The 19,252-nt window shown below is 33.2% G+C and overlaps 14 non-coding genes across 14 annotated transcripts; all 14 read right to left on the bottom strand.

Moving 5' to 3' along the window:
• Nucleotides 1-383: 383 nt before the first annotated feature.
• TRNAT-UGU (transfer RNA threonine (anticodon UGU)) lies at nucleotides 384-456 on the bottom strand. The gene has a single exon. It is a non-coding gene; the product is annotated as a tRNA-Thr (tRNA).
• A 1,235-nt stretch (nucleotides 457-1,691) lies between these two features.
• On the bottom strand, nucleotides 1,692-1,764 carry TRNAT-UGU (transfer RNA threonine (anticodon UGU)). Its single transcript has one exon. It is a non-coding gene; the product is annotated as a tRNA-Thr (tRNA).
• Nucleotides 1,765-2,996: 1,232 nt separating this feature from the next.
• Nucleotides 2,997-3,069, bottom strand: TRNAT-UGU (transfer RNA threonine (anticodon UGU)). The gene has a single exon. It is a non-coding gene; the product is annotated as a tRNA-Thr (tRNA).
• A 1,234-nt stretch (nucleotides 3,070-4,303) lies between these two features.
• Nucleotides 4,304-4,376, bottom strand: TRNAT-UGU (transfer RNA threonine (anticodon UGU)). Its single transcript has one exon. It is a non-coding gene; the product is annotated as a tRNA-Thr (tRNA).
• Nucleotides 4,377-5,626: 1,250 nt separating this feature from the next.
• On the bottom strand, nucleotides 5,627-5,699 carry TRNAT-UGU (transfer RNA threonine (anticodon UGU)). The gene has a single exon. It is a non-coding gene; the product is annotated as a tRNA-Thr (tRNA).
• Nucleotides 5,700-6,931: 1,232 nt separating this feature from the next.
• Nucleotides 6,932-7,004, bottom strand: TRNAT-UGU (transfer RNA threonine (anticodon UGU)). The gene has a single exon. It is a non-coding gene; the product is annotated as a tRNA-Thr (tRNA).
• A 1,250-nt stretch (nucleotides 7,005-8,254) lies between these two features.
• Nucleotides 8,255-8,327, bottom strand: TRNAT-UGU (transfer RNA threonine (anticodon UGU)). Its single transcript has one exon. It is a non-coding gene; the product is annotated as a tRNA-Thr (tRNA).
• A 2,568-nt stretch (nucleotides 8,328-10,895) lies between these two features.
• TRNAT-UGU (transfer RNA threonine (anticodon UGU)) lies at nucleotides 10,896-10,968 on the bottom strand. The gene has a single exon. It is a non-coding gene; the product is annotated as a tRNA-Thr (tRNA).
• Nucleotides 10,969-12,200: 1,232 nt separating this feature from the next.
• On the bottom strand, nucleotides 12,201-12,273 carry TRNAT-UGU (transfer RNA threonine (anticodon UGU)). The gene has a single exon. It is a non-coding gene; the product is annotated as a tRNA-Thr (tRNA).
• Nucleotides 12,274-13,505: 1,232 nt separating this feature from the next.
• TRNAT-UGU (transfer RNA threonine (anticodon UGU)) lies at nucleotides 13,506-13,578 on the bottom strand. Its single transcript has one exon. It is a non-coding gene; the product is annotated as a tRNA-Thr (tRNA).
• Nucleotides 13,579-14,826: 1,248 nt separating this feature from the next.
• Nucleotides 14,827-14,899, bottom strand: TRNAT-UGU (transfer RNA threonine (anticodon UGU)). Its single transcript has one exon. It is a non-coding gene; the product is annotated as a tRNA-Thr (tRNA).
• A 1,248-nt stretch (nucleotides 14,900-16,147) lies between these two features.
• TRNAT-UGU (transfer RNA threonine (anticodon UGU)) lies at nucleotides 16,148-16,220 on the bottom strand. Its single transcript has one exon. It is a non-coding gene; the product is annotated as a tRNA-Thr (tRNA).
• Nucleotides 16,221-17,452: 1,232 nt separating this feature from the next.
• Nucleotides 17,453-17,525, bottom strand: TRNAT-UGU (transfer RNA threonine (anticodon UGU)). The gene has a single exon. It is a non-coding gene; the product is annotated as a tRNA-Thr (tRNA).
• Nucleotides 17,526-18,760: 1,235 nt separating this feature from the next.
• On the bottom strand, nucleotides 18,761-18,833 carry TRNAT-UGU (transfer RNA threonine (anticodon UGU)). The gene has a single exon. It is a non-coding gene; the product is annotated as a tRNA-Thr (tRNA).
• Nucleotides 18,834-19,252: the final 419 nt, after the last annotated feature.

Below are 19,252 nucleotides of genomic sequence, written 5' to 3'. Positions count from 1 at the left end.
TACCAGAAAAGATTTGAAATTTGCTGTATATCAATTTCCATCCTCAACCAGACACCAAAATGTGTATAACATAACTTAACCAAGTGGCTCCATAGCTTTAAATGCTCTTTTTAAAGTAAAACATTTGAAAATCTCTTATATTTATTTTATAATGATGGTGAATAACCATGCTGGGAGTTTCAGTTTGAAGGAAATTGGTCCAATAAAAGAAAACACAAATGTTTTCAAATATGCTCTTGAAACCAGTCAATAGGTTAGACTGAATGCGATATGTGTCTTTCCAATTTGGCTATACAAGTGTGTGTATTCATCATCTTCTCATTTAGCATACTAAAAGGTTGCTGCAAATTAAGTTTTAGCAGCAGTAACAATAATGACACATTAGGCCCCAGTGAGATTTGAACTCACGACCCCTGGTTTACAAGACCAGTGCACTCACCCCTGAGCTATGGAGCCACTTGGTTAAGTTAATTTATACACATTTTGGTGTCTGGTTGAGGATGGAAATTGATATACAGCAAATTTCAAAACTTTTCTGGTAAATGTACTTTTTTCAATTACAATTGTTGTGTTTATGGTCATCTTAAGGTTCTTCAAGATTGCATCAAGACAGTCACATAAAATTGGCAAAGTAGTTGTAGTCATCTATAATGGACTAGGAATGTATTACTTTACTTCTTAACGAGCTGTAGGAGAGAGGCCAGGTTAACATAAAACAAAATATTTAATCCTCCTGCCTTATAAAGGAACACTTCAACTTTGGTTTTCATTATACTTTAGCACTAATATGACAATTAAAAATGTAGGCTTATGTATACTGTTTTCATTCTCTTGGTTCTATTTATTGTGATGTTGAATCCTTTTCAAATGGCCTATTCTGATATATATGCAATATCTATAATTGAGGCATACCTGGGAGACACTTTGAATCAAATTATTTAAATGCATTTTAAAATGAGCTGTTTTATGTTAGTGTGGTGTGTACATAATAGAGATCCAAAATTGGTCATACTTTCCATGGCTTTCCAACTTTAGCATCAATAGGGTAGAATTATTTCAAAATGTTAAATCCGGACATCTTTATAGAGTTATTTGTAGTCATTAGTGGTCATTACCCTGAGTGTGCTTGCACGTGTAGAGTATATATGCTTACATGTTCAAATCAGCCTTCAGTTATATCTATTGACACCTATGTTCAAAATATTGGTATCAATTGCACAAGATGAAATCTGCTCTATGCAATGCAATCTTGAAGAACCTTAAGATGACCATAAACACAACAATTGTAATTGAAAAAAGTACATTTACCAGAAAAGATTTGAAATTTGCTGTATATCAATTTCCATCCTCAACCAGACACCAAAATGTGTATAACATAACTTAACCAAGTGGCTCCATAGCTTTAAATGCTCTTTTTAAAGTTAAATAATTGGAAATCTCTTATATTTATTTTATAATGATGGTGAATAACCATGCTGGGAGTTTCAGTTTGAAGGAAATTGGTCCAATAAAAGAATACACAAATGTTTTCAAATATGCTCTTGAAACCAGTCAATAGGTTAGACTGAATGCGATATGTGTCTTTCCAATTTGGCTATACATCATCTTCTCATTTAGCATACTAAAGCAGACTATTGCAATATAGGTTGCTGCAAATTAAGTTTTAGCAGCAGAAACAATAATGACACATTAGGCCCCAGTGAGATTTGAACTCACGACCCCTGGTTTACAAGACCAGTGCTCTAACCCCTGAGCTATGGAGCCACTTGGTTAAGTTATTTTATACACATTTTGGTGTCTGGTTGAGGATGGAAATTGATATACAGCAAATTTCAAATCTTTTCTGGTAAATGTACTTTTTTCAATTACAATCGTTGTGTTTATGGTCATCTTAAGGTTCTTCAAGATTGCATCAAGACAGTCACATAAAATTGGCAAAGTAGTTGTAGTCATCTATAATGGACTAGGAATGTATTACTTTACTTCTTAACGAGCTGTAGGAGAGAGTCCAGGTTAACATAAAACAAAAGATTTTATCATCCTGCCTTATAAAGGAACACTTCAACTTTGGTTTTCATTATACTTTAGCACTAATATGACAATTAAAAATGTAGGCTTATGTATACTGTTTTCATTCTCTTGGTTCTATTTATTGTGATGTTGAATCCTTTTCAAATGGCCTATTCTGATATATATGCAATATCTATAATTGAGGCATACCTGGGAGACACTTTGAATCAAATTATTTAAATGCATTTTAAAATGAGCTGTTTTATGTTAGTGTGGTGTGTACATAATAGAGATCCAAAATTGGTCATACTTTCCATGGCTTTCCAACTTTAGGATCCATAGGGTAGAATTATTTGAAAATGTTAAATCCGGACATCTTTATAGAGTTATTTGTAGTCATTAGTGGTCATTACCCTGAGTGTGCTTGCACGTGTAGAGTATATATGCTTACATGTTCAAATCAGCCTTCAGTTATATCTATTGGCACCTATGTTCAAAATATTGGTATCAATTGCACAAGATGAAATCTGCTCTATGCAATGCAATCTTGAAGAACCTTAAGATGACCATAAACACAACAATTGTAATTGAAAAAAGTACATTTACCAGAAAAGATTTGAAATTTGCTGTATATCAATTTCCATCCTCAACCAGACACCAAAATGTGTATAACATAACTTAACCAAGTGGCTCCATAGCTTTAAATGCTCTTTTTAAAGTAAAACATTTGAAAATCTCTTATATTTATTTTATAATGATGGTGAATAACCATGCTGGGAGTTTCAGTTTGAAGGAAATTGGTCCAATAAAAGAAAACACAAATGTTTTCAAATATGCTCTTGAAACCAGTCAATAGGTTAGACTGAATGCGATATGTGTCTTTCCAATTTGGCTATACAAGTGTGTGTATTCATCATCTTCTCATTTAGCATACTAAAAGGTTGCTGCAAATTAAGTTTTAGCAGCAGTAACAATAATGACACATTAGGCCCCAGTGAGATTTGAACTCACGACCCCTGGTTTACAAGACCAGTGCACTCACCCCTGAGCTATGGAGCCACTTGGTTAAGTTAATTTATACACATTTTGGTGTCTGGTTGAGGATGGAAATTGATATACAGCAAATTTCAAAACTTTTCTGGTAAATGTACTTTTTTCAATTACAATTGTTGTGTTTATGGTCATCTTAAGGTTCTTCAAGATTGCATCAAGACAGTCACATAAAATTGGCAAAGTAGTTGTAGTCATCTATAATGGACTAGGAATGTATTACTTTACTTCTTAACGAGCTGTAGGAGAGAGGCCAGGTTAACATAAAACAAAATATTTAATCCTCCTGCCTTATAAAGGAACACTTCAACTTTGGTTTTCATTATACTTTAGCACTAATATGACAATTAAAAATGTAGGCTTATGTATACTGTTTTCATTCTCTTGGTTCTATTTATTGTGATGTTGAATCCTTTTCAAATGGCCTATTCTGATATATATGCAATATCTATAATTGAGGCATACCTGGGAGACACTTTGAATCAAATTATTTAAATGCATTTTAAAATGAGCTGTTTTATGTTAGTGTGGTGTGTACATAATAGAGATCCAAAATTGGTCATACTTTCCATGGCTTTCCAACTTTAGCATCAATAGGGTAGAATTATTTCAAAATGTTAAACCGGACATCTTTATAGAGTTATTTGTAGTCATTAGTGGTCATTACCCTGAGTGTGCTTGCACGTGTAGAGTATATATGCTTACATGTTCAAATCAGCCTTCAGTTATATCTATTGACACCTATGTTCAAAATATTGGTATCAATTGCACAAGATGAAATCTGCTCTATGCAATGCAATCTTGAAGAACCTTAAGATGACCATAAACACAACAATTGTAATTGAAAAAAGTACATTTACCAGAAAAGATTTGAAATTTGCTGTATATCAATTTCCATCCTCAACCAGACACCAAAATGTGTATAACATAACTTAACCAAGTGGCTCCATAGCTTTAAATGCTCTTTTTAAAGTAAAACATTTGAAAATCTCTTATATTTATTTTATAATGATGGTGAATAACCATGCTGGGAGTTTCAGTTTGAAGGAAATTGGTCCAATAAAAGAATACACAAATGTTTTCAAATATGCTCTTGAAACCAGTCAATAGGTTAGACTGAATGCGATATGTGTCTTTCCAATTTGGCTATACATCATCTTCTCATTTAGCATACTAAAGCAGACTATTGCAATATAGGTTGCTGCAAATTAAGTTTTAGCAGCAGAAACAATAATGACACATTAGGCCCCAGTGAGATTTGAACTCACGACCCCTGGTTTACAAGACCAGTGCTCTAACCCCTGAGCTATGGAGCCACTTGGTTAAGTTATTTTATACACATTTTGGTGTCTGGTTGAGGATGGAAATTGATATACAGCAAATTTCAAATCTTTTCTGGTAAATGTACTTTTTTCAATTACAATTGTTGTGTTTATGGTCATCTTAAGGTTCTTCAAGATTGCATCAAGACAGTCACATAAAATTGGCAAAGTAGTTGTAGTCATCTATAATGGACTAGGAATGTATTACTTTACTTCTTAACGAGCTGTAGGAGAGAGTCCAGGTTAACATAAAACAAAAGATTTTATCATCCTGCCTTATAAAGGAACACTTCAACTTTGGTTTTCATTATACTTTAGCACTAATATGACAATTAAAAATGTAGGCTTATGTATACTGTTTTCATTCTCTTGGTTCTATTTATTGTGATGTTGAATCCTTTTCAAATGGCCTATTCTGATATATATGCAATATCTATAATTGAGGCATACCTGGGAGACACTTTGAATCAAATTATTTAAATGCATTTTAAAATGAGCTGTTTTATGTTAGTGTGGTGTGTACATAATAGAGATCCAAAATTGGTCATACTTTCCATGGCTTTCCAACTTTAGGATCCATAGGGTAGAATTATTTGAAAATGTTAAATCCGGACATCTTTATAGAGTTATTTGTAGTCATTAGTGGTCATTACCCTGAGTGTGCTTGCACGTGTAGAGTATATATGCTTACATGTTCAAATCAGCCTTCAGTTATATCTATTGACACCTATGTTCAAAATATTGGTATCAATTGCACAAGATGAAATCTGCTCTATGCAATGCAATCTTGAAGAACCTTAAGATGACCATAAACACAACAATTGTAATTGAAAAAAGTACATTTACCAGAAAAGATTTGAAATTTGCTGTATATCAATTTCCATCCTCAACCAGACACCAAAATGTGTATAACATAACTTAACCAAGTAGCTCCATAGCTTTAAATGCTCTTTTTAAAGTTAAATAATTGGAAATCTCTTATATTTATTTTATAATGATGGTGAATAACCATGCTGGGAGTTTCAGTTTGAAGGAAATTGGTCCAATAAAAGAAAACACAAATGTTTTCAAATATGCTCTTGAAACCAGTCAATAGGTTAGACTGAATGCGATATGTGTCTTTCCAATTTGGCTATACAAGTGTGTATTCATCATCTTCTCATTTAGCATACTAAAGCAGACTATTGCAATATAGGTTGCTGCAAATTAAGTTTTAGCAGGAGTATTGTTACGCATGACGCATTAGGCCCCAGTGAGATTTGAACTCACAACCTCTGGTTTACAAGACCAGTGCTCTAACCCCTAGGCTATGGAGCCACTTGGTTAAGTTATTTTATACACATTTTGGTGTCTGATTGAGGATGGAAATTGATATACAGCAAATTTCAAATCTTTTCTGGTAAATGTACTTTTTTCAATTACAATTGTTGTGTTTATGGTCATCTTAAGGTTCTTCAAGATTGCATCAAGACAGTCACATAAAATTGGCAAAGTAGTTGTAGTCATCTATAATGGACTAGGAATGTATTACTTTACTTCTTAACGAGCTGTAGGAGAGAGGCCAGGTTAGCATAAAACAAAATATTTAATCCTCCTGCCTTATAAAGGAACACTTCAACTTTGGTTTTCATTATACTTTAGCACTAATATGACAATTAAAAATGTAGGCTTATGTATACTGTTTTCATTCTCTTGGTTCTATTTATTGTGATGTTGAATCCTTTTCAAATGGCCTAATCTGATATATAGGCAATATCTATAATTGAGGCATACCTGGGAGACACTTTGAATCAAATTATTTAAATGCATTTTAAAATGAGCTGTTTTATGTTATTGTGGTGTGTACATAATAGAGATCCAAAATTGGTCATACTTTCCATGGCTTTCCAACTTTAGGATCCATAGGGTGGAATTATTTCAAAATGTTATAGCCGGACATCTTTATAGAGTTATTTGTAGTCATTAGTGGTCATTACCCTGAGTGTGCTTGCACGTGTAGAGTATATATGCTTACATGTTCAAATCAGCCTTCAGTTATATCTATTGGCACCTATGTTCAAAATATTGGTATCAATTGCACAAGATGAAATCTGCTCTATGCAATGCAATCTTGAAGAACCTTAAGATGACCATAAACACAACAATTGTAATTGAAAAAAGTACATTTACCAGAAAAGATTTGAAATTTGCTGTATATCAATTTCCATCCTCAACCAGACACCAAAATGTGTATAACATAACTTAACCAAGTGGCTCCATAGCTTTAAATGCTCTTTTTAAAGTAAAACATTTGAAAATCTCTTATATTTATTTTATAATGATGGTGAATAACCATGCTGGGAGTTTCAGTTTGAAGGAAATTGGTCCAATAAAAGAAAACACAAATGTTTTCAAATATGCTCTTGAAACCAGTCAATAGGGTAGACTGAATGCGATATGTGTCTTTCCAATTTGGCTATACAAGTGTGTGTATTCATCATCTTCTCATTTAGCATACTAAAAGGTTGCTGCAAATTAAGTTTTAGCAGCAGTAACAATAATGACACATTAGGCCCCAGTGAGATTTGAACTCACGACCCCTGGTTTACAAGACCAGTGCACTCACCCCTGAGCTATGGAGCCACTTGGTTAAGTTAATTTATACACATTTTGGTGTCTGGTTGAGGATGGAAATTGATATACAGCAAATTTCAAAACTTTTCTGGTAAATGTACTTTTATCAATTACAATTGTTGTGTTTATGGTCATCTTAAGGTTCTTCAAGATTGCATCAAGACAGTCACATAAAATTGGCAAAGTAGTTGTAGTCATCTATAATGGACTAGGAATGTATTACTTTACTTCTTAACGAGCTGTAGGAGAGAGGCCAGGTTAACATAAAACAAAACATTTAATCCTCCTGCCTTATAAAGGAACACTTCAACTTTGGTTTTCATTATACTTTAGCACTAATATGACAATTAAAAATGTAGGCTTATGTATACTGTTTTCATTCTCTTGGTTTTATTTATTGTGATGTTGAATCCTTTTCAAATGGCCTATTCTGATATATATGCAATATCTATAATTGAGGCATACCTGGGAGACACTTTGAATCAAATTATTTAAATGCATTTTAAAATGAGCTGTTTTATGTTAGTGTGGTGTGTACATAATAGAGATCCAAAATTGGTCATACTTTCCATGGCTTTCCAACTTTAGGATCCATAGGGTAGAATTATTTCAAAATGTTAAATCCGGACATCTTTATAGAGTTATTTGTAGTCATTAGTGGTCATTACCCTGAGTGTGCTTGCACGTGTAGAGTATATATGCTTACATGTTCAAATCAGCCTTCAGTTATATCTATTGACACCTATGTTCAAAATATTGGTATCAATTGCACAAGATGAAATCTGCTCTATGCAATGCAATCTTGAAGAACCTTAAGATGACCATAAACACAACAATTGTAATTGAAAAAAGTACATTTACCAGAAAAGATTTGAAATTTGCTGTATATCAATTTCCATCCTCAACCAGACACCAAAATGTGTATAACATAACTTAACCAAGTGGCTCCATAGCTTTAAATGCTCTTTTTAAAGTTAAATAATTGGAAATCTCTTATATTTATTTTATAATGATGGTGAATAACCATGCTGGGAGTTTCGATTTGAAGGAAATTGGTCCAATAAAAGAAAACACAAATGTTTTCAAATATGCTCTTGAAACCAGTCAATAGGTTAGACTGAATGCGATATGTGTCTTTCCAATTTGGCTATACAAGTGTGTATTCATCATCTTCTCATTTAGCATACTAAAGCAGACTATTGCAATATAGGTTGCTGCAAATTAAGTTTTAGCAGGAGTATTGTTACGCATGATGCATTAGGCCCCAGTGAGATTTGAACTCACAACCTCTGGTTTACAAGACCAGTGCTCTAACCCCTAGGCTATGGAGCCACTTGGTTAAGTTATTTTATACACATTTTGGTGTCTGATTGAGGATGGAAATTGATATACAGCAAATTTCAAATCTTTTCTGGTAAATGTACTTTTTTCAATTACAATTGTTGTGTTTATGGTCATCTTAAGGTTCTTCAAGATTGCATCAAGACAGTCACATAAAATTGGCAAAGTAGTTGTAGTCATCTATAATGGACTAGGAATGTATTACTTTACTTCTTAACGAGCTGTAGGAGAGAGGCCAGGTTAGCATAAAACAAAATATTTAATCCTCCTGCCTTATAAAGGAACACTTCAACTTTGGTTTTCATTATACTTTAGCACTAATATGACAATTAAAAATGTAGGCTTATGTATACTGTTTTCATTCTCTTGGTTCTATTTATTGTGATGTTGAATCCTTTTCAAATGGCCTAATCTGATATATATGCAATATCTATAATTGAGGCATACCTGGGAGACACTTTGAATCAAATTATTTAAATGCATTTTAAAATGAGCTGTTTTATGTTATTGTGGTGTGTACATAATAGAGATCCAAAATTGGTCATACTTTCCATGGCTTTCCAACTTTAGGATCCATAGGGTGGAATTATTTCAAAATGTTATAGCCGGACATCTTTATAGAGTTATTTGTAGTCATTAGTGGTCATTACCCTGAGTGTGCTTGCACGTGTAGAGTATATATGCTTACATGTTCAAATCAGCCTTCAGTTATATCTATTGGCACCTATGTTCAAAATATTGGTATCAATTGCACAAGATGAAATCTGCTCTATGCAATGCAATCTTGAAGAACCTTAAGATGACCATAAACACAACAATTGTAATTGAAAAAAGTACATTTACCAGAAAAGATTTGAAATTTGCTGTATATCAATTTCCATCCTCAACCAGACACCAAAATGTGTATAACATAACTTAACCAAGTGGCTCCATAGCTTTAAATGCTCTTTTTAAAGTAAAACATTTGAAAATCTCTTATATTTATTTTATAATGATGGTGAATAACCATGCTGGGAGTTTCAGTTTGAAGGAAATTGGTCCAATAAAAGAAAACACAAATGTTTTCAAATATGCTCTTGAAACCAGTCAATAGGGTAGACTGAATGCGATATGTGTCTTTCCAATTTGGCTATACAAGTGTGTGTATTCATCATCTTCTCATTTAGCATACTAAAAGGTTGCTGCAAATTAAGTTTTAGCAGCAGTAACAATAATGACACATTAGGCCCCAGTGAGATTTGAACTCACAAGACCAGTGCACTCACCCCTGAGCTTACAAGACCAGTGCACTCACCCCTGAGCTATGGAGCCACTTGGTTAAGTTATTTTATACACATTTTGGTGTCTGGTTGAGGATGGAAATTGATATACAGCAAATTTCAAAACTTTTCTGGTAAATGTACTTTTATCAATTACAATTGTTGTGTTTATGGTCATCTTAAGGTTCTTCAAGATTGCATCAAGACAGTCACATAAAATTGGCAAAGTAGTTGTAGTCATCTATAATGGACTAGGAATGTATTACTTTACTTCTTAACGAGCTGTAGGAGAGAGGCCAGGTTAACATAAAACAAAACATTTAATCCTCCTGCCTTATAAAGGAACACTTCAACTTTGGTTTTCATTATACTTTAGCACTAATATGACAATTAAAAATGTAGGCTTATGTATACTGTTTTCATTCTCTTGGTTCTATTTATTGTGATGTTGAATCCTTTTCAAATGGCCTATTCTGATATATATGCAATATCTATAATTGAGGCATACCTGGGAGACACTTTGAATCAAATTATTTAAATGCATTTTAAAATGAGCTGTTTTATGTTAGTGTGGTGTGTACATAATAGAGATCCAAAATTGGTCATACTTTCCATGGCTTTCCAACTTTAGCATCAATAGGGTAGAATTATTTCAAAATGTTAAACCGGACATCTTTATAGAGTTATTTGTAGTCATTAGTGGTCATTACCCTGAGTGTGCTTGCACGTGTAGAGTATATATGCTTACATGTTCAAATCAGCCTTCAGTTATATCTATTGGCACCTATATTCAAAATATTGGTATCAATTGCACAAGATGAAATCTGCTCTATGCAATGCAATCTTGAAGAACCTTAAGATGACCATAAACACAACAATTGTAAATGAAAAAAGTACATTTACCAGAAAAGATTTGAAATTTGCTGTATATCAATTTCCATCCTCAACCAGACACCAAAATGTGTATAACATAACTTAACCAAGTGGCTCCATAGCTTTAAATGCTCTTTTTAAAGTTAAATAATTGGAAATCTCTTATATTTATTTTATAATGATGGTGAATAACCATGCTGGGAGTTTCAGTTTGAAGGAAATTGGTCCAATAAAAGAAAACACAAATGTTTTCAAATATGCTCTTGAAACCAGTCAATAGGTTAGACTGAATGCGATATGTGTCTTTCCAATTTGGCTATACAAGTGTGTGTATTCATCATCTTCTCATTTAGCATACTAAAGCAGACTATTGCAATATAGGTTGCTGCAAATTAAGTTTTAGCAGGAGTAACAATAATGACGCATTAGGCCCCAGTGAGATTTGAACTCACAACCTCTGGTTTACAAGACCAGTGCTCTAACCCCTAGGCTATGGAGCCACTTGGTTAAGTTATTTTATACACATTTTGGTGTCTGATTGAGGATTGAAATTGATATACAGCAAATTTCAAATCTTTTCTGGTAAATGTACTTTTTTCAATTACAATTGTTGTGTTTATGGTCATCTTAAGGTTCTTCAAGATTGCATCAAGACAGTCACATAAAATTGGCAAAGTAGTTGTAGTCATCTATAATGGACTAGGAATGTATTACTTTACTTCTTAACGAGCTGTAGGAGAGAGGCCAGGTTAGCATAAAACAAAATATTTAATCCTCCTGCCTTATAAAGGAACACTTCAACTTTGGTTTTCATTATACTTTAGCACTAATATGACAATTAAAAATGTAGGCTTATGTATACTGTTTTCATTCTCTTGGTTCTATTTATTGTGATGTTGAATCCTTTTCAAATGGCCTAATCTGATATATATGCAATATCTATAATTGAGGCATACCTGGGAGACACTTTGAATCAAATTATTTAAATGCATTTTAAAATGAGCTGTTTTATGTTATTGTGGTGTGTACATAATAGAGATCCAAAATTGGTCATACTTTCCATGGCTTTCCAACTTTAGGATCCATAGGGTGGAATTATTTCAAAATGTTATAGCCGGACATCTTTATAGAGTTATTTGTAGTCATTAGTGGTCATTACCCTGAGTGTGCTTGCACGTGTAGAGTATATATGCTTACATGTTCAAATCAGCCTTCAGTTATATCTATTGGCACCTATGTTCAAAATATTGGTATCAATTGCACAAGATGAAATCTGCTCTATGCAATGCAATCTTGAAGAACCTTAAGATGACCATAAACACAACAATTGTAATTGAAAAAAGTACATTTACCAGAAAAGATTTGAAATTTGCTGTATATCAATTTCCATCCTCAACCAGACACCAAAATGTGTATAACATAACTTAACCAAGTGGCTCCATAGCTTTAAATGCTCTTTTTAAAGTAAAACATTTGAAAATCTCTTATATTTATTTTATAATGATGGTGAATAACCATGCTGGGAGTTTCAGTTTGAAGGAAATTGGTCCAATAAAAGAAAACACAAATGTTTTCAAATATGCTCTTGAAACCAGTCAATAGGGTAGACTGAATGCGATATGTGTCTTTCCAATTTGGCTATACAAGTGTGTGTATTCATCATCTTCTCATTTAGCATACTAAAAGGTTGCTGCAAATTAAGTTTTAGCAGCAGTAACAATAATGACACATTAGGCCCCAGTGAGATTTGAACTCACGACCCCTGGTTTACAAGACCAGTGCACTCACCCCTGAGCTATGGAGCCACTTGGTTAAGTTATTTTATACACATTTTGGTGTCTGGTTGAGGATGGAAATTGATATACAGCAAATTTCAAAACTTTTCTGGTAAATGTACTTTTATCAATTACAATTGTTGTGTTTATGGTCATCTTAAGGTTCTTCAAGATTGCATCAAGACAGTCACATAAAATTGGCAAAGTAGTTGTAGTCATCTATAATGGACTAGGAATGTATTACTTTACTTCTTAACGAGCTGTAGGAGAGAGGCCAGGTTAGCATAAAACAAAATATTTAATCCTCCTGCCTTATAAAGGAACACTTCAACTTTGGTTTTCATTATACTTTAGCACTAATATGACAATTAAAAATGTAGGCTTATGTATACTGTTTTCATTCTCTTGGTTCTATTTATTGTGATGTTGAATCCTTTTCAAATGGCCTAATCTGATATATATGCAATATCTATAATTGAGGCATACCTGGGAGACACTTTGAATCAAATTATTTAAATGCATTTTAAAATGAGCTGTTTTATGTTATTGTGGTGTGTACATAATAGAGATCCAAAATTGGTCATACTTTCCATGGCTTTCCAACTTTAGGATCCATAGGGTGGAATTATTTCAAAATGTTATAGCCGGACATCTTTATAGAGTTATTTGTAGTCATTAGTGGTCATTACCCTGAGTGTGCTTGCACGTGTAGAGTATATATGCTTACATGTTCAAATCAGCCTTCAGTTATATCTATTGGCACCTATGTTCAAAATATTGGTATCAATTGCACAAGATGAAATCTGCTCTATGCAATGCAATCTTGAAGAACCTTAAGATGACCATAAACACAACAATTGTAATTGAAAAAAGTACATTTACCAGAAAAGATTTGAAATTTGCTGTATATCAATTTCCATCCTCAACCAGACACCAAAATGTGTATAACATAACTTAACCAAGTGGCTCCATAGCTTTAAATGCTCTTTTTAAAGTAAAACATTTGAAAATCTCTTATATTTATTTTATAATGATGGTGAATAACCATGCTGGGAGTTTCAGTTTGAAGGAAATTGGTCCAATAAAAGAAAACACAAATGTTTTCAAATATGCTCTTGAAACCAGTCAATAGGGTAGACTGAATGCGATATGTGTCTTTCCAATTTGGCTATACAAGTGTGTGTATTCATCATCTTCTCATTTAGCATACTAAAAGGTTGCTGCAAATTAAGTTTTAGCAGCAGTAACAATAATGACACATTAGGCCCCAGTGAGATTTGAACTCACGACCCCTGGTTTACAAGACCAGTGCACTCACCCCTGAGCTATGGAGCCACTTGGTTAAGTTATTTTATACACATTTTGGTGTCTGGTTGAGGATGGAAATTGATATACAGCAAATTTCAAAACTTTTCTGGTAAATGTACTTTTATCAATTACAATTGTTGTGTTTATGGTCATCTTAAGGTTCTTCAAGATTGCATCAAGACAGTCACATAAAATTGGCAAAGTAGTTGTAGTCATCTATAATGGACTAGGAATGTATTACTTTACTTCTTAACGAGCTGTAGGAGAGAGGCCAGGTTAACATAAAACAAAACATTTAATCCTCCTGCCTTATAAAGGAACACTTCAACTTTGGTTTTCATTATACTTTAGCACTAATATGACAATTAAAAATGTAGGCTTATGTATACTGTTTTCATTCTCTTGGTTCTATTTATTGTGATGTTGAATCCTTTTCAAATGGCCTATTCTGATATATATGCAATATCTATAATTGAGGCATACCTGGGAGACACTTTGAATCAAATTATTTAAATGCATTTTAAAATGAGCTGTTTTATGTTATTGTGGTGTGTACATAATAGAGATCCAAAATTGGTCATACTTTCCATGGCTTTCCAACTTTAGGATCCATAGGGTGGAATTATTTCAAAATGTTAAACCGGACATCTTTATAGAGTTATTTGTAGTCATTAGTGGTCATTACCCTGAGTGTGCTTGCACGTGTAGAGTATATATGCTTACATGTTCAAATCAGCCTTCAGTTATATCTATTGGCACCTATGTTCAAAATATTGGTATCAATTGCACAAGATGAAATCTGCTCTATGCAATGCAATCTTGAAGAACCTTAAGATGACCATAAACACAACAATTGTAATTGAAAAAAGTACATTTACCAGAAAAGATTTGAAATTTGCTGTATATCAATTTCCATCCTCAACCAGACACCAAAATGTGTATAACATAACTTAACCAAGTGGCTCCATAGCTTTAAATGCTCTTTTTAAAGTTAAATAATTGGAAATCTCTTATATTTATTTTATAATGATGGTGAATAACCATGCTGGGAGTTTCAGTTTGAAGGAAATTGGTCCAATAAAAGAAAACACAAATGTTTTCAAATATGCTCTTGAAACCAGTCAATAGGTTAGACTGAATGCGATATGTGTCTTTCCAATTTGGCTATACAAGTGTGTGTATTCATCATCTTCTCATTTAGCATACTAAAGCAGACTATTGCAATATAGGTTGCTGCAAATTAAGTTTTAGCAGCAGAAACAATAATGACACATTAGGCCCCAGTGAGATTTGAACTCACGACCCCTGGTTTACAAGACCAGTGCTCTAACCCCTGAGCTATGGAGCCACTTGGTTAAGTTATTTTATACACATTTTGGTGTCTGGTTGAGGATGGAAATTGATATACAGCAAATTTCAAATCTTTTCTGGTAAATGTACTTTTTTCAATTACAATTGTTGTGTTTATGGTCATCTTAAGGTTCTTCAAGATTGCATCAAGACAGTCACATAAAATTGGCAAAGTAGTTGTAGTCATCTATAATGGACTAGGAATGTATTACTTTACTTCTTAACGAGCTGTAGGAGAGAGTCCAGGTTAACATAAAACAAAAGATTTTATCCTCCTGCCTTATAAAGGAACACTTCAACTTTGGTTTTCATTATACTTTAGCACTAATATGACAATTAAAAATGTAGGCTTATGTATACTGTTTTCATTCTCTTGGTTTTATTTATTGTGATGTTGAATCCTTTTCAAATGGCCTATTCTGATATATATGCAATATCTATAATTGAGGCATACCTGGGAGACACTTTGAATCAAATTATTTAAATGCATTTTAAAATGAGCTGTTTTATGTTAGTGTGGTGTGTACATAATAGAGATCCAAAATTGGTCATACTTTCCATGGCTTTCCAACTTTAGCATCAATAGGGTAGAATTATTTCAAAATGTTAAACCGGACATCTTTATAGAGTTATTTGTAGTCATTAGTGGTCATTACCCTGAGTGTGCTTGCACGTGTAGAGTATATATGCTTACATGTTCAAATCAGCCTTCAGTTATATCTATTGGCACCTATATTCAAAATATTGGTATCAATTGCACAAGATGAAATCTGCTGTATGCAATGCAATCTTGAAGAACCTTAAGATGACCATAAACACAACAATTGTAAATGAAAAAAGTACATTTACCAGAAAAGATTTGAAATTTGCTGTATATCAATTTCCATCCTCAACCAGACACCAAAATGTGTATAACATAACTTAACCAAGTGGCTCCATAGCTTTAAATGCTCTTTTTAAAGTTAAATAATTGGAAATCTCTTATATTTATTTTATAATGATGGTGAATAACCATGCTGGGAGTTTCAGTTTGAAGGAAATTGGTCCAATAAAAGAAAACACAAATGTTTTCAAATATGCTCTTGAAACCAGTCAATAGGTTAGACTGAATGCGATATGTGTCTTTCCAATTTGGCTATACAAGTGTGTGTATTCATCATCTTCTCATTTAGCATACTAAAGCAGACTATTGCAATATAGGTTGCTGCAAATTAAGTTTTAGCAGGAGTAACAATAATGACACTTTAGGCCCCAGTGAGATTTGAACTCACAACCTCTGGTTTACAAGACCAGTGCTCTAACCCCTAGGCTATGGAGCCACTTGGTTAAGTTATTTTATACACATTTTGGTGTCTGATTGAGGATGGAAATTGATATACAGCAAATTTCAAATCTTTTCTGGTAAATGTACTTTTTTCAATTACAATTGTTTTGTTTATGGTCATCTTAAGGTTCTTCAAGATTGCATCAAGACAGTCACATAAAATTGGCAAAGTAGTTGTAGTCATCTATAATGGACTAGGAATGTATTACTTTACTTCTTAACGAGCTGTAGGAGAGAGGCCAGGTTAGCATAAAACAAAATATTTAATCCTCCTGCCTTATAAAGGAACACTTCAACTTTGGTTTTCATTATACTTTAGCACTAATATGACAATTAAAAATGTAGGCTTATGTATACTGTTTTCATTCTCTTGGTTCTATTTATTGTGATGTTGAATCCTTTTCAAATGGCCTAATCTGATATATATGCAATATCTATAATTGAGGCATACCTGGGAGACACTTTGAATCAAATTATTTAAATGCATTTTAAAATGAGCTGTTTTATGTTATTGTGGTGTGTACATAATAGAGATCCAAAATTGGTCATACTTTCCATGGCTTTCCAACTTTAGGATCCATAGGGTGGAATTATTTCAAAATGTTATAGCCGGACATCTTTATAGAGTTATTTGTAGTCATTAGTGGTCATTACCCTGAGTGTGCTTGCACGTGTAGAGTATATATGCTTACATGTTCAAATCAGCCTTCAGTTATATCTATTGGCACCTATGTTCAAAATATTGGTATCAATTGCACAAGATGAAATCTGCTCTATGCAATACAATCTTGAAGAACCTTAAGATGACCATAAACACAACAATTGTAATTGAAAAAAGTACATTTACCAGAAAAGATTTGAAATTTGCTGTATATCAATTTCCATCCTCAACCAGACACCAAAATGTGTATAACATAACTTAACCAAGTGGCTCCATAGCTTTAAATGCTCTTTTTAAAGTAAAACATTTGAAAATCTCTTATATTTATTTTATAATGATGGTGAATAACCATGCTGGGAGTTTCAGTTTGAAGGAAATTGGTCCAATAAAAGAAAACACAAATGTTTTCAAATATGCTCTTGAAACCAGTCAATAGGTTAGACTGAATGCGATATGTGTCTTTCCAATTTGGCTATACAAGTGTGTGTATTCATCATCTTCTCATTTAGCATACTAAAAGGTTGCTGCAAATTAAGTTTTAGCAGCAGTAACAATAATGACACATTAGGCCCCAGTGAGATTTGAACTCACGACCCCTGGTTTACAAGACCAGTGCACTCACCCCTGAGCTATGGAGCCACTTGGTTAAGTTAATTTATACACATTTTGGTGTCTGGTTGAGGATGGAAATTGATATACAGCAAATTTCAAAACTTTTCTGGTAAATGTACTTTTTTCAATTACAATTGTTGTGTTTATGGTCATCTTAAGGTTCTTCAAGATTGCATCAAGACAGTCACATAAAATTGGCAAAGTAGTTGTAGTCATCTATAATGGACTAGGAATGTATTACTTTACTTCTTAACGAGCTGTAGGAGAGAGGCCAGGTTAACATAAAACAAAATATTTAATCCTCCTGCCTTATAAAGGAACACTTCAACTTTGGTTTTCATTATACTTTAGCACTAATATGACAATTAAAAATGTAGGCTTATGTATACTGTTTTCATTCTCTTGGTTCTATTTATTGTGATGTTGAATCCTTTTCAAATGGCCTAATCTGATATATATGCAATATCTATAATTGAGGCATACCTGGGAGACACTTTGAATCAAATTATTTAAATGCATTTTAAAATGAGCTGTTTTATGTTATTGTGGTGTGTACATAATAGAGATCCAAAATTGGTCATACTTTCCATGGCTTTCCAACTTTAGGATCCATAGGGTGGAATTATTTCAAAATGTTATAGCCGGACATCTTTATAGAGTTATTTGTAGTCATTAGTGGTCATTACCCTGAGTGTGCTTGCACGTGTAGAGTATATATGCTTACATGTTCAAATCAGCCTTCAGTTATATCTATTGGCACCTATGTTCAAAATATTGGTATCAATTGCACAAGATGAAATCTGCTCTATGCAATGCAATCTTGAAGAACCTTAAGATGACCATAAACACAACAATTGTAATTGAAAAAAGTACATTTACCAGAAAAGATTTGAAATTTGCTGTATATCAATTTCCATCCTCAACCAGACACCAAAATGTGTATAACATAACTTAACCAAGTGGCTCCATAGCTTTAAATGCTCTTTTTAAAGTTAAATAATTGGAAATCTCTTATATTTATTTTATAATGATGGTGAATAACCATGCTGGGAGTTTCAGTTTGAAGGAAATTGGTCCAATAAAAGAAAACACAAATGTTTTCAAATATGCTCTTGAAACCATTCAATAGGTTAGACTGAATGCGATCTGTGTCTTTCCAATTTGGCTATACATCATCTTCTCATTTAGCATACTAAAGCAGACTATTGCAATATAGGTTGCTGCAAATTAAGTTTTAGCAGCAGAAACAATAATGACACATTAGGCCCCAGTGAGATTTGAACTCACGACCCCTGGTTTACAAGACCAGTGCTCTAACCCCTGAGCTATGGAGCCACTTGGTTAAGTTATTTTATACACATTTTGGTGTCTGGTTGAGGATGGAAATTGATATACAGCAAATTTCAAATCTTTTCTGGTAAATGTACTTTTTTCAATTACAATTGTTGTGTTTATGGTCATCTTAAGGTTCTTCAAGATTGCATCAAGACAGTCACATAAAATTGGCAAAGTAGTTGTAGTCATCTATAATGGACTAGGAATGTATTACTTTACTTCTTAACGAGCTGTAGGAGAGAGTCCAGGTTAACATAAAACAAAAGATTTTATCCTCCTGCCTTATAAAGGAACACTTCAACTTTGGTTTTCATTATACTTTAGCACTAATATGACAATTAAAAATGTAGGCTTATGTATACTGTTTTCATTCTCTTGGTTTTATTTATTGTGATGTTGAATCCTTTTCAAATGGCCTA

The sequence above is a fragment of the Taudactylus pleione genome, unplaced genomic scaffold (genome assembly GCF_031769625.1).
Source record: "Taudactylus pleione unplaced genomic scaffold, aTauple2 ptg001975l, whole genome shotgun sequence".
In the NCBI taxonomy this organism is placed as follows: Eukaryota; Metazoa; Chordata; class Amphibia; order Anura; family Myobatrachidae; genus Taudactylus; species Taudactylus pleione.
The sequence above is the reverse complement of the archived record's forward strand: the minus strand, read 5'-3'. Positions and strand labels throughout refer to the sequence as shown.